Here is an 11818-nt window from a genome sequence, read left to right as displayed (position 1 = left end):
TTTCTAATGGAAAAATATAGCGGGTTTCTATATGTCAAAATTACCTAATGTTTGACATCCAATAGCCGATGATTAATAAATCAATGTGCTCTAGTGGTGTCTTTAAACAAAATAAACTTTAATCTAGATTAACAAGCATTTTGAGAGTACTGCTAAAGCAATACCGGGTCAGAAACATTTTCGTATTTCCTAAGTTCAAGGGACATAACTCAATGACAAATTGATAAATCACCATGAAAGTCAAACGATCGGTGAATATATAGGACAAACTTCCAGCTCAATATCTTGAGGCATTGTAGGGGAAATAGTCAGGAAAACAAATTTTCGTATCTCTTAAGTTCAAGAGGCACAACTCAGGGAAACATTTGTAAATCGTCATGAAAGTCAAACTTGATATGTGACAGTTCATGATAAAACTATATACAAAATTTCAGCTCAGTATCTTGAAGCATTTTGTGTGTGGGCGGGGGAGTCCGGAAAACAAATTTTCGTTTCTCCTACGTTCAAAGGCTATAACTCTGTCGAAAATAAATAAATATTCTTGAAAGTCAAATTTAATCTGTAACAGTATATGATAAAGCAATACACGAAATATCAGCTTTACATCTTGAGGTATTGTGAAAAAAAGTCCGGAAAACCATATGTGAGACAGACGGATGGATGGACAGACGGACAGATGGATGGACAGACAAACAGACATATAGAAGGACGGTAACCAAACCTATAGTTCACTCCGGTCGGACCGGTAGGGGACTAAAGAGATAATACATTTACATAATTAATATTTCAATAAACTGTGACAAAAAAACCCAAACCTTCACAAATTTATTGTACTTACAACTAGCAAAATCTATTCACTTTTTGTAATATTATAGTATGGGTTTTTTTTAAATTTTATTTGACGACGCACTGAACACATTTTATTTACGGTTATATGGCGTCAGACATATGGTTAAGGACCACACAGATATAGAAGAGAAGAAACCCGCTGTCGCCACTTCATGGGCTACTCTTTTCGATTAGCAGCAAGGGATCTTTTATATACACCATCCCACAGACAGGATAGTACATACCACGGCCTTTGATATACCAGTCATGGTGCACTGACTGGAACAAGAAATAGCCCAAAGAGCCCACCGACGTGGATCGAGAAATAGCCAGTGAGTCCACCGACGGGGATCGATCCTGGACCGACCGCGCATCAAGCGAATGCTTTACCACTGGGCTACGTCCCGCCCCTATCTGGAATGAAAGCCTTCGTGTGACTTTTAAATATTAACTGTTTAGTTACTAATATATAAACATTAATAGGATAGGAGCTTTTGTTTACCATGATATAGGGGTCCCACTCCGTCTGTAGGAGGACTGCCACTTTCATATCGCGTACCAATAAAAGCTCTTGATAATGCTCAAATATCTTAGCAGGTCAATGTTCCTTTAACTTAATTTGAACTAGTGTCAGTTAAAAAGTTAAAGTTTGTTTTGTTTAACGACACCACTAAAGCACATTGATTATTAATCATCGTCTAATTTCGAGAGGAAGCCCGCTACATTTTTTTTTTATTTGTAACAAAAGAAAAAGAAAGACTTTTTATTTAACGATGCACTCAGCACATTTTATTTACGGTTATATGGCGTCCGACATATTGTTAAGGACCACAGATATTGAGAGAGGAAACATGTTGTCGCCAGTTCATGGGCTACTCTTTCCGATTAGCAGCAAGGGATATTTTATATGCACCACGTATGCTCACGTTCGTGAACACCTGATATTATCACTGTTTTGACAGTGATTCATGAGTGCATGTCTTCACAAGGACATCTTGCTTAATTCATTTATTCATTTCAACTTATTTTCGTGCTTATATCCAATTAAGGTTCAAGCACGCTGTCCTGGGCACGCACCTGAGCTATCTGGGCTGTATGTCCAGGACAGTGGGTTAGTTGTTAGTTGTTAGTGGTTAGTGAGAGACGGACAAGAGGGTGTAGTGGCCTTACACCTACCCATTGAGTCGTTAAAACTCGCTCTGGGTGGGAGCCAGTACCGGGCCGCGAACCCTGTACCTACCAGCCTTATGTCCGATGGCTTAATCAGACGCCACCGAGGCAGGTAACGAAGTAGATCTTACTTGCGCTGAATGAACATGTTTATATAGACACGAATGAAGAGAATTCATAAGTTCTTTTGGTTAGTTTAACGTCAAAACTAGAACATCTTGCTTAATTAAACATCGAGTACCAGTAGGCAGGATATGGTCACCTTTCGCGAACACCTGCTATTATCACTGTGTTAACAGTGATTTATGATGCATGTCATCACAGCTATAATGTTATTCCAGTGACCTCTGTCCTGGGCTAGTTTCGATTTAGTAAACTAACCTGGATTGGCAGTCCTCTTTTGAGCGGTGCAGATAGGGAATATTTATGGCTGTCCTCCTGTATCGAATCACTAGAAAGGGATTCATTTGACTCTGCATTGTGCAGAGATACAGTTTTAACCCTGCATAACAGTTTTGTCGTTCAGATTCAGAGGAAACCTGCTACTTTCTTCATTAACAGAAAGGGATCTTTATGTGCACTTTCCCATAGACAGGACAGCACATACCACGGTTTATATATATATATATATATATATATATATATATATATATATATATATATATATCACTGATATATTTTTATCAGTCATTGAAAGCAGGTTGGGACGCGAAAAACCACAATGGCACAACAGAGGAGGTTCCACCTAACAACCCAAATACTCAGACGAGCGCTGTACCGACTGGACTAGATCCCACTCCTGGGGCCTAATTCACAAAGGTCTCTTAGGCTCTGCTAGAAGAACAAAGCATCCTCTTTGTATGTCTTTTAGCATTACACTGCGAGATCGCAAAGTTGCGAGAGTTTAGTGAATTAGGCCCCACTCCATATTCATAAACGTACTTAAATCAATGTATGATACTTATCTATGTACTTTAAATATGTATTTAGGTATCATACATTGACTTAAGTACGTTTATGAATACGGAGCCTGGACTGCATCCTTGTATATCTAGTAGATACTGATAGAACAAAATAAGTAAATAAGGATTCACACAATTAGCAACAGTAAATAATGATTGCAACCGAAACCCTGAATCCATAGTGTCGGAAGTTAACCTATTACACCGCGGAGGAAGAGATACCCATGTGGTCTTATTGTCTCTTCACACTGTGTGCCCAGGACAGCGTACTTGAACATTAATTGGATTCAAGCACAAATATAAATAGAATTTTTCGTTCTAGCCAGTGCACCAAAAAAAGAGAAAGAAATGTTTTATTTAACGACACACTCAACACATTTTATTTACGGTTATATGGCGTCAGACATATGGTTAAGGACCACACAGATTTTGAGAGGAAACCCGCTGTCGCCACTACATGGCTACTCTTTCCGATTAGCAGCAAGGGATCTTTTATTTGCGCTTCCCACAGGCAGGATAGCACAAACCATGGCCTTTGTTGAACCAGTTATGGATCACTGGTCGGTGCAAGTGGTTTACACCTATCTATTGAGCCTTGCGGAGCACTCAGGGTTTGGAGTCGGTATCTGGATTAAAATCCCATGCCTCAACTGGGATCCGAACCCAGTACCTACCAGCCTCTAGACGATGGCCTAACCACGATGCCACCGATGCCGGTACATATGGTTAAAGACCACACAGACATTGAGAGAGGAAACCCGCTGTCGCCGCTTCATGGGCTAGGAGCAAGGGATCTTTTATATGCACCATCCCACAGATAGAATAACACATACCACGGCCTTTGATGTACCAGTCGTGGTGCACTGGCTGGAGCGAGAAATAGCCCAATGGGCCCACCGACGGGGATCGATCCCAGACAGACCGCGCATCAAGCGAACGCTTTACCACTGGGCTACGTCCCGCCCTTAAAAATATACAATATAGGTTGTTCTTCTTGGGGCCTAATTCACTAAACTCTCGCAACTTTGCGATCTCGCAGTGCAATGCTAAAAGACTTGCAAAGAGGATGCTTTGTTGTCTAGCAGAGCCTAAGAGAGCTTTGTCAATTAGGCCCCTGGTTTTTATCTTCTTTTTATTTTTATTTTTATTTTTATTTTATTTTTTGTCGACATAATATAATAAATTGACGCATTATTGTGCAACTGTGGTAATATGTTTGACAAATCCACTAGCACTCGGTACTGACTAGTGAATATTTTTTTGTATCTGGGCTAGTGGAAATTATCAGCTGTGTCATTATAATACATAGGGCACTAGTCAAAGCTTCTGTGAGGGCTAGTGGAAATTATCAACTGTGTCATTATAATACATAGGGCACTAGTCAAAGCTTCTGTGAGGGCTAGTGTAAATTATCAACTGTGTCATTATAATACATAGGGCACTAATCAAAGCTTCTGTGAGGGCTAGTGGAAATTATCAACTGTGTCATTATAATACATAGGGCACTAGTCAAAGCTTCTGTGAGGGCTAGTGGAAATTATCAACTGTGTCATTATAATACATAGGGCACTAGTCAAAACTTCTGTGAGGGCTAGTGTAAATTATCAACTGTGTCATTATAATACATAAGACACTAGTCAAAGCTTCTGTGAGGGCTAGTGTAAATTATCAACTGTGTCTCGATAATACATACGGCACTAGTCAAAGCTTCTGTGAGGGCTAGTGTAAATTATCAACTGTGTCTCGATAATACATGCGGCACTAGTCAAAGCTTCTGTGAGGGCTAGTGTAAATTATCAACTGTGTCATTTAATACATAAGACACTAGTCAAAGCTTCTATGAGGGCTAGTGTAAATTATCAACTGTGTCTCGATAATACATACGGCACTAGTCAAAGCTTCTATGAGGGCTAGTGTAAATTATCAACTGTGTCATTTAATACATAAGACACTAGTCAAAGCTTCTGTGAGGGCTAGTGTAAATTATCAACTGTGTCATTATAATACATAAGACACTAGTCAAAGCTTCTGTGAGGGCTAGTGTAAATTATCAACTGTGTCTCGATAATACATGCGGCACTAGTCAAAGCTTCTGTGAGGGCTAGTGTAAATTATCAACTGTGTCATTTAATACATAAGATACTAGTTAAAGCTTCTGTGAGGGCTAGTGTAAATTATCAACTGTGTCTCGATAATACATACGGCACTAGTCAAAGCTTCTGTGAGGGCTAGTGTAAATTATCAACTGTGTCTCGATAATACATAAGGCACTAGTCAAAGCTTCTGTGAGGGCTAGTGTAAATTATCAACGGTGTCATTTAATACATAAGGCACTAGTCAAAGCTTCTGTGAGGGCTAGTGTAAATTATCAACTGTGTCTCGATAATACATACGGCACTAGTCAAAGCTTCTGTGAGGGCTAGTGTAAATTATCAACTGTGTCATTTAATACATACGGCACTAGTCAAAGCTTCTGTGAGGGCTAGTGTAAATTATCAACTGTGTCATTTAATACATAAGACACTAGTCAAAGCTTCTGTGAGGGCTAGTGTAAATTATCAATTGTGTCTCGATAATACATACGGCACTAGTCAAAGCTTCTGTGAGGGCTAGTGTAAATTATCAACTGTGTCTCGATAATACATGCGGCACTAGTCAAAGCTTCTGTGAGGGCTAGTGTAAATTATCAACTGTGTCATTTAATACATAAGACACTAGTCAAAGCTTCTGTGAGGGCTAGTGTAAATTATCAACTGTGTCATTATAATACATAAGACACTAGTCAAAGCTTCTGTGAGGGCTAGTGTAAATTATCAACTGTGTCTCGATAATACATACGGCACTAGTCAAAGCTTCTGTGAGGGCTAGTGTAAATTATCAACTGTATCATTTAATACATAAGATACTAGTCAAAGCTTCTGTGAGGGCTAGTGTAAATTATCAACTGTGTCTCGATAATACATACGGCACTAGTCAAAGCTTCTGTGAGGGCTAGTGTAAATTATCAACTGTGTCTCGATAATACATAAGGCACTAGTCAAAGCTTCTGTGAGGGCTAGTGTAAATTATCAACGGTGTCATTTAATACATAAGGCACTAGTCAAAGCTTCTGTGAGGGCTAGTGTAAATTATCAACTGTGTCTCGATAATACATACGGCACTAGTCAAAGCTTCTGTGAGGGCTAGTGTAAATTATCAACTGTGTCATTTAATACATACGGCACTAGTCAAAGCTTCTGTGAGGGCTAGTGTAAATTATCAACTGTGTCATTTAATACATAAGACACTAGTCAAAGCTTCTGTGAGGGCTAGTGTAAATTATCAACTGTGTCTCGATAATACATACAGCACTAGTCAAAGCTTCTGTGAGGGCTAGTGTAAATTATCAACTGTGTCATTTAATACATAAGACACTAGTCAAAGCTTCTGTGAGGGCTAGTGTAAATTATCAACTGTGTCTCGATAATACATAGGGCACTAGTCAAAGCTTCTGTGAGGGCTAATGTAAATTATCAACTGTGTCTCGATAATACATAAGGCACTAGTCAAAGCTTCTGTGAGGGCTAGTGTAAATTATCAACTGTGTCATTTAATACATAAGGCACTAGTCAAAGCTTCTGTGAGGGCTAGTGTAAATTATCAACTGTGTCTCGATAATACATACGGCACTAGTCAAAGCTTCTGTGAGGGCTAGTGTAAATTATCAACTGTGTCATTTAATACATACGGCACTAGTCAAAGCTTCTGTGAGGGCTAGTGAATTTCACAAACATTTGTCGAACACTGCAATAGCCTCTGTTGCCAACATTGTGCATGTTCTCAGAAACGTGTGTATGTGATGGAAGCTAGAATTATAATGTTACTTACGTTCGCGTGTGTAGCGCGGAACGATCGTAGGTGTCACGTGGAGAGAACGAGCTAGCCTTGTAAACTGTCAAATTTGGAAGCAGAAGGAATATTGTTCGAGACAAAAGAACATTGCCAACTGGAAGCCATCTGTTGATCGTATGGGGCCTCGGTTAATCTGCTGCATAAATTAATGACTGACGAACAATAAATCGTTAACACTGTGGAAAAATCGTCTGAACTTTGGCGACTGCATGTCTTTGTGTTGATGTGACCAGATGTTTGAGACACGCCGATGTGTGAGTGTGTGTGTGTGTGTGATGTGTGTGTGTGTGTGTGTATGTGTGTGTATGTGTGTCTGTGTGTGTGTATGTACGTGTGTGTGTCTGTCTGTGTGTATGTGTATCTGTATGTTTGTGTGTGTATGATGTGTGTGTGTGTGTGTGTGTGTGTGTGTGTGTGTGTGCGTTTGTGTGTGTGTGTGTGTGTGTGTATATATGTGTGTATCTGTACGTGTACGTGTGTGTGTACGGGAGTGCATGTGTGTACGTGTGTACGTGTGTATGTATGTATCTGTGTGTACGTGTGTGTGTGTACGTGGGTGTAAGTGTACGTGTGTGTATGTGATGATGATGATGATGATGATGATGATTATGATGATGATGAAGTAGAAGAAGAAAAGAAAGAAGTGCGTATATCCAAGAGCAATTAGAGCATGCTCTCCTGAGCATGATTGATGCAAAACATTACGTACGGAAAACATCAGAGCACCCGCTTGGACCGTGCTTATTCAACATTTAGAGTCCAGACTCAATCTCTAATGACGTCACACCAGAGGCGGGTGGGGGGGGGGGGGGGGGGGGGGGCAGGGTTATGCATTGTAATATTATAACTTGGAATTGATAACTTTGCAAATTAGATGTAAATTAATCGAGGTCACTGCACTAAGTTTATAGACATTTAAACAAACGTACTAGGGCGACACTCCATAATTGACGTATGCATTCATAGTCATCGAATAAAATATTTCAGTAGCAATTTTACACTGAAAGCTCTCCAGCGTTCAGAAAACAATAAACGTTAAGCACTAGTTTATTTTGATGTAAGGACATCCAAAATGACGTCATTCGAGTTGACGTCATTTCCGTTCAAAAAGACACCATGCCACATATTCTTACTTCGTTTGAACATCTAGTAATGGCGGACTGGAATTAAAGTTGCGTGTACAGTTTACAAAAACACGTTGTATTAAGCTTGAGATTATATGATAAACAGATTATTACCGTCGTGTGTTTCGGTATCGTCATCATCATATATTAGAAATAAAAGTAATGTATTATGCTCGCCAGAGGCTCGCATAATACAATGTGTATTCTTAATATATGATATTGATGATACCAAAAAACATTCTGGTAATACCCCCCCCCCCCCCCCTCTCTCTCTCTCTCTCTCTCTCTCTCTCTCTCTCTCTCTCTCTCTCTCTCTCTCTCTATATATATATATATATATATATATATATATATATTACATACCCATTAAATCTTACTATATAAATACAGTTCTGAATACAAGAATTGAATACAACTTTCCGTATTCAACTCAACTGCCGGAACCATACCGTATTCAACGCTACTATTTATAGCACATGGTTACCGGGAATGCCCTTCGCGATATGTAAATAAAGTTTGTGGTTGGTTTGTTTAAATTGAAAACAGACGAAAACGGTGAAAAATATTTACAATTTAATGAGCGCGATACCAAAACTTGAGACGGGAACACTACTAACCAACGAGCTTTTAATCAACGATAGTTAAGGTCGACGACAGTCACTTTTTGGACCCTTGTTTTGGCTTCGTTACATCGTACACAATTCTTATTCTTTTTCAATAAATAAAACATCTCCAACCGTAATTTTGTGATATGATATATTTGACAAAAGGTACGTTTTATTTCTTTCAAAACTTCAAATTAATATTTTGTCCAGAATTATGAAAAAAAAGAAAAAAGTACCGACCTGTAAACAGCGTTGTCTGCTTGTTATAGGAATTTGACAGGGGTCAAGTTTAGTAGACTAGTTTTTATTTTAATGTGGCGCAGCATTGTAATAATACAGCTAATTTTGAATTTAAATGACGTCAGTATTCCAATGACGTCACTTTGCATCTCCTTACAATAACCATAAACTGGGTACATGACGTTTCCTTTTTGAAAAAATTCCAATGTAAAATTGCTATTGAATTTTTTTTTCTTAACATTACTAATGCACCTGGATGTCTTTGAACAAAATCTTGTGATTAAAAACTTCTAGTGAAATTACGGTAAGATATGCTATATTTATTGTGTACGAAGCCAAAACAAGGGTGCGAAAAGTGACTGTCGTCGACTTTAGCAACAATGCCGTCTCCTCACGTAGAAAACTTGAATGAACTGTCAACCGGATTATTCAGTGGGGTGATGATTTATGGAGGCACATTTAATATAAACTTAAACTTTTTAGCAACGAATAATTCCACGAACATCAATAAAAGAAAACACACCGATGACGACTCAGACACTGAGTGAACAATTCTTGACATTTTTCTTCGTTGATAAAACTGGCACGCTGAAGGTTTTCTGACGTATTACGAGCAAATTAAATATTATATTGTTCGTGAATTTTAGCTATTACATTTTCTTTAAAAGGCATTTCAAACAATATCATTAAAATTATAGGTAACTTTTCACTCGTTCTTTCTTATTTCAGTTTATTGTTTAAATAGAACTATATTCCTATGTGTAATAATTGGTGGTTCTTCGGTCCGCGTAGTAACACAGCTGACCTAGTTGTGTAAATTTAGAAATCCCCGTCATTAGCTAGCAGTGTTACAATTTCTAAATTATTATTTGGAATAAAATTCGAATATAGGGTATGTAATAAATACAAAACCACATATATGTGGTTTTCTGATTTCTGTATTCCAGTATGAGCTATCAGTCCACGCACATTTAAAATTCATCCCAGAAATAACTAGTACCAAGCTGATGTTTTTGTTGTGTTTGTTCTTTTACGAGATTGCTGCAGAACATAATTAGTGATAAAATAAATAAACAAACTTAAAAGTAAAGCACGTACATGGTCAAAATAGTATATAGCATCAGACTTCAGTTTGACCGGCCTCGGTGGCGTAGTGGTTAGGCCATCGGTCTACAGGCTGGTAGGTACTGGGTTCGGATCCCAGTCGAGGCATGGGATTTTCAATCCAGATACCGACTCCAAACCCTGAGTGAGTACTCCGCAAGGCCCAATGGGTAGGTGTAAGCCACTTGCACCGACCAGTGATCCATAACTGGTTCAACAAAGGCCATGGTTTGTGCTGTCCTGCCTGTGGGAAGTGCAAATAAAAGATCCATTACTGCTAATCAGAAAGAGTAGCCCATGAAGTGGTGACAGTGGGTTTCCTCTCAAAATCTGTGTGGTCCTTAACCATATGTCTGACGCCATATAACCGTAAATAAAATGTGTTGAGTGTGTCGTTAAATAAAACATTTCTTTCAGACCTCAGTTTGAGGCGGGACGTAGCCCAGTGCCTGACGCACAGTCGGCTTAGGGTCGATTCACGTCGGTGGGCCCATTGGGTTATTTTTCGTTACAGACAGTGCACCACGACTGGTATATCAAATACCGTGGTATGTGCTGTCCTATTTGTGGGATGGTCCATATAAAAGATCCCTTGCTACTAATGAAAAAATGTAGCGAATTTCCTCTTTAAGACTATGTAAAAAAAAAACCCAAATATTTGGCATATAATAGTCTATGATTAATAAATCAATGTGTTCTAGTGATGTTGTTAAAACAAATTACTTTACAGGCCTCATTTTATTCGGTAATGAGTTATATTCGGAAATAGATGTCTACTATAAAACACATTTGAAAGCCTTCAGGAATCCTTGAATGTCATGACTATGATAAAGTCATTGAACGTTGTAGCTGGCGTTTAAAATCTGTTTATAATAGTGTCATAGGGACTCAGTGAGAGCAGCTCTCTGCTGTTTGTACCCTTGCAGTTCTTACTCGCAATGCCAGCTCTATCGGGAAACCTGTGTGTCATTCGCCCAAAAATGTTGTTAACTTTTTAATCATGTTTCATGTTGGAAAGTGAAATAGACGCTACATCAACAATTTGTGACTTTTGTTATTCATTTAAAGGGACATACCCTAGTTTTTAAATACTAAGGCATATTTTTTTACTATTAGATACCTTTTTTGATAACTGAAATCATACTTTGCTTAGATTGTATTGTTTAGATTATCCATTTCCGTACATTCGAAGTTTTTTTGGTCATCCTGGTGTTTTAATATCACAAAATGCATTTCTCATATTTTTAAAATCGCACGTGCGTCTAAGAAATAACAGTTATGGAGTCTAGTTTTGGTCTGTTTTTAGAGGCTATTTCACCATTTCAAAGTCATAGACTCATGGTTCAATCAATTGTAATTTTATCCAAATGTGTTTCAGATGTGTAGACTAACTAAACTTAGTGTTATTTTCACGGGTTGAAACTAGGGTATGTCCCTTTAACATTCCGGTAAAATAAAAACAAGGAAAACCTACACTGTATTAAAAGAAGAAAAACATAATTTTGTCTTAACAGATTTGCCCTAAAGTATCTCAGAAGTTCTGATACGTAAACACCGAAAACTGTTTCAGAAGGAATATTAGTGGACATTGGAAAAAAAACATTTGTCTGTTGGAAAGTTGAAACAATCCCTTTTGTCGAAGAGCTTGAGTTGAATCTAATGTCGATTTGACTGTCTGTGTATAGATCGAAGAATGAAAATGATTTGTTTTCTTCGGCCGTTTTTCTGGTGGATAAATCAGTAGATTGTAATGCGTTATTCAACTATTACTGAACGATATACAATCACTGATGCAATGGAAAGTGGCATTGCAACCTTTTCCGCCCAAGATTTCTGTTTTGATTTAATCGAATTATATGTAGTCAGAAATCCTGGTTCATATGCATAGAGAAAA

The sequence above is a fragment of the Gigantopelta aegis genome, chromosome 11, assembly GCF_016097555.1.
Source record: "Gigantopelta aegis isolate Gae_Host chromosome 11, Gae_host_genome, whole genome shotgun sequence".
NCBI classification, from domain to species: domain Eukaryota; kingdom Metazoa; phylum Mollusca; class Gastropoda; order Neomphalida; family Peltospiridae; genus Gigantopelta; species Gigantopelta aegis.
The sequence above is the reverse complement of the archived record's forward strand: the minus strand, read 5'-3'. Positions refer to the sequence as shown.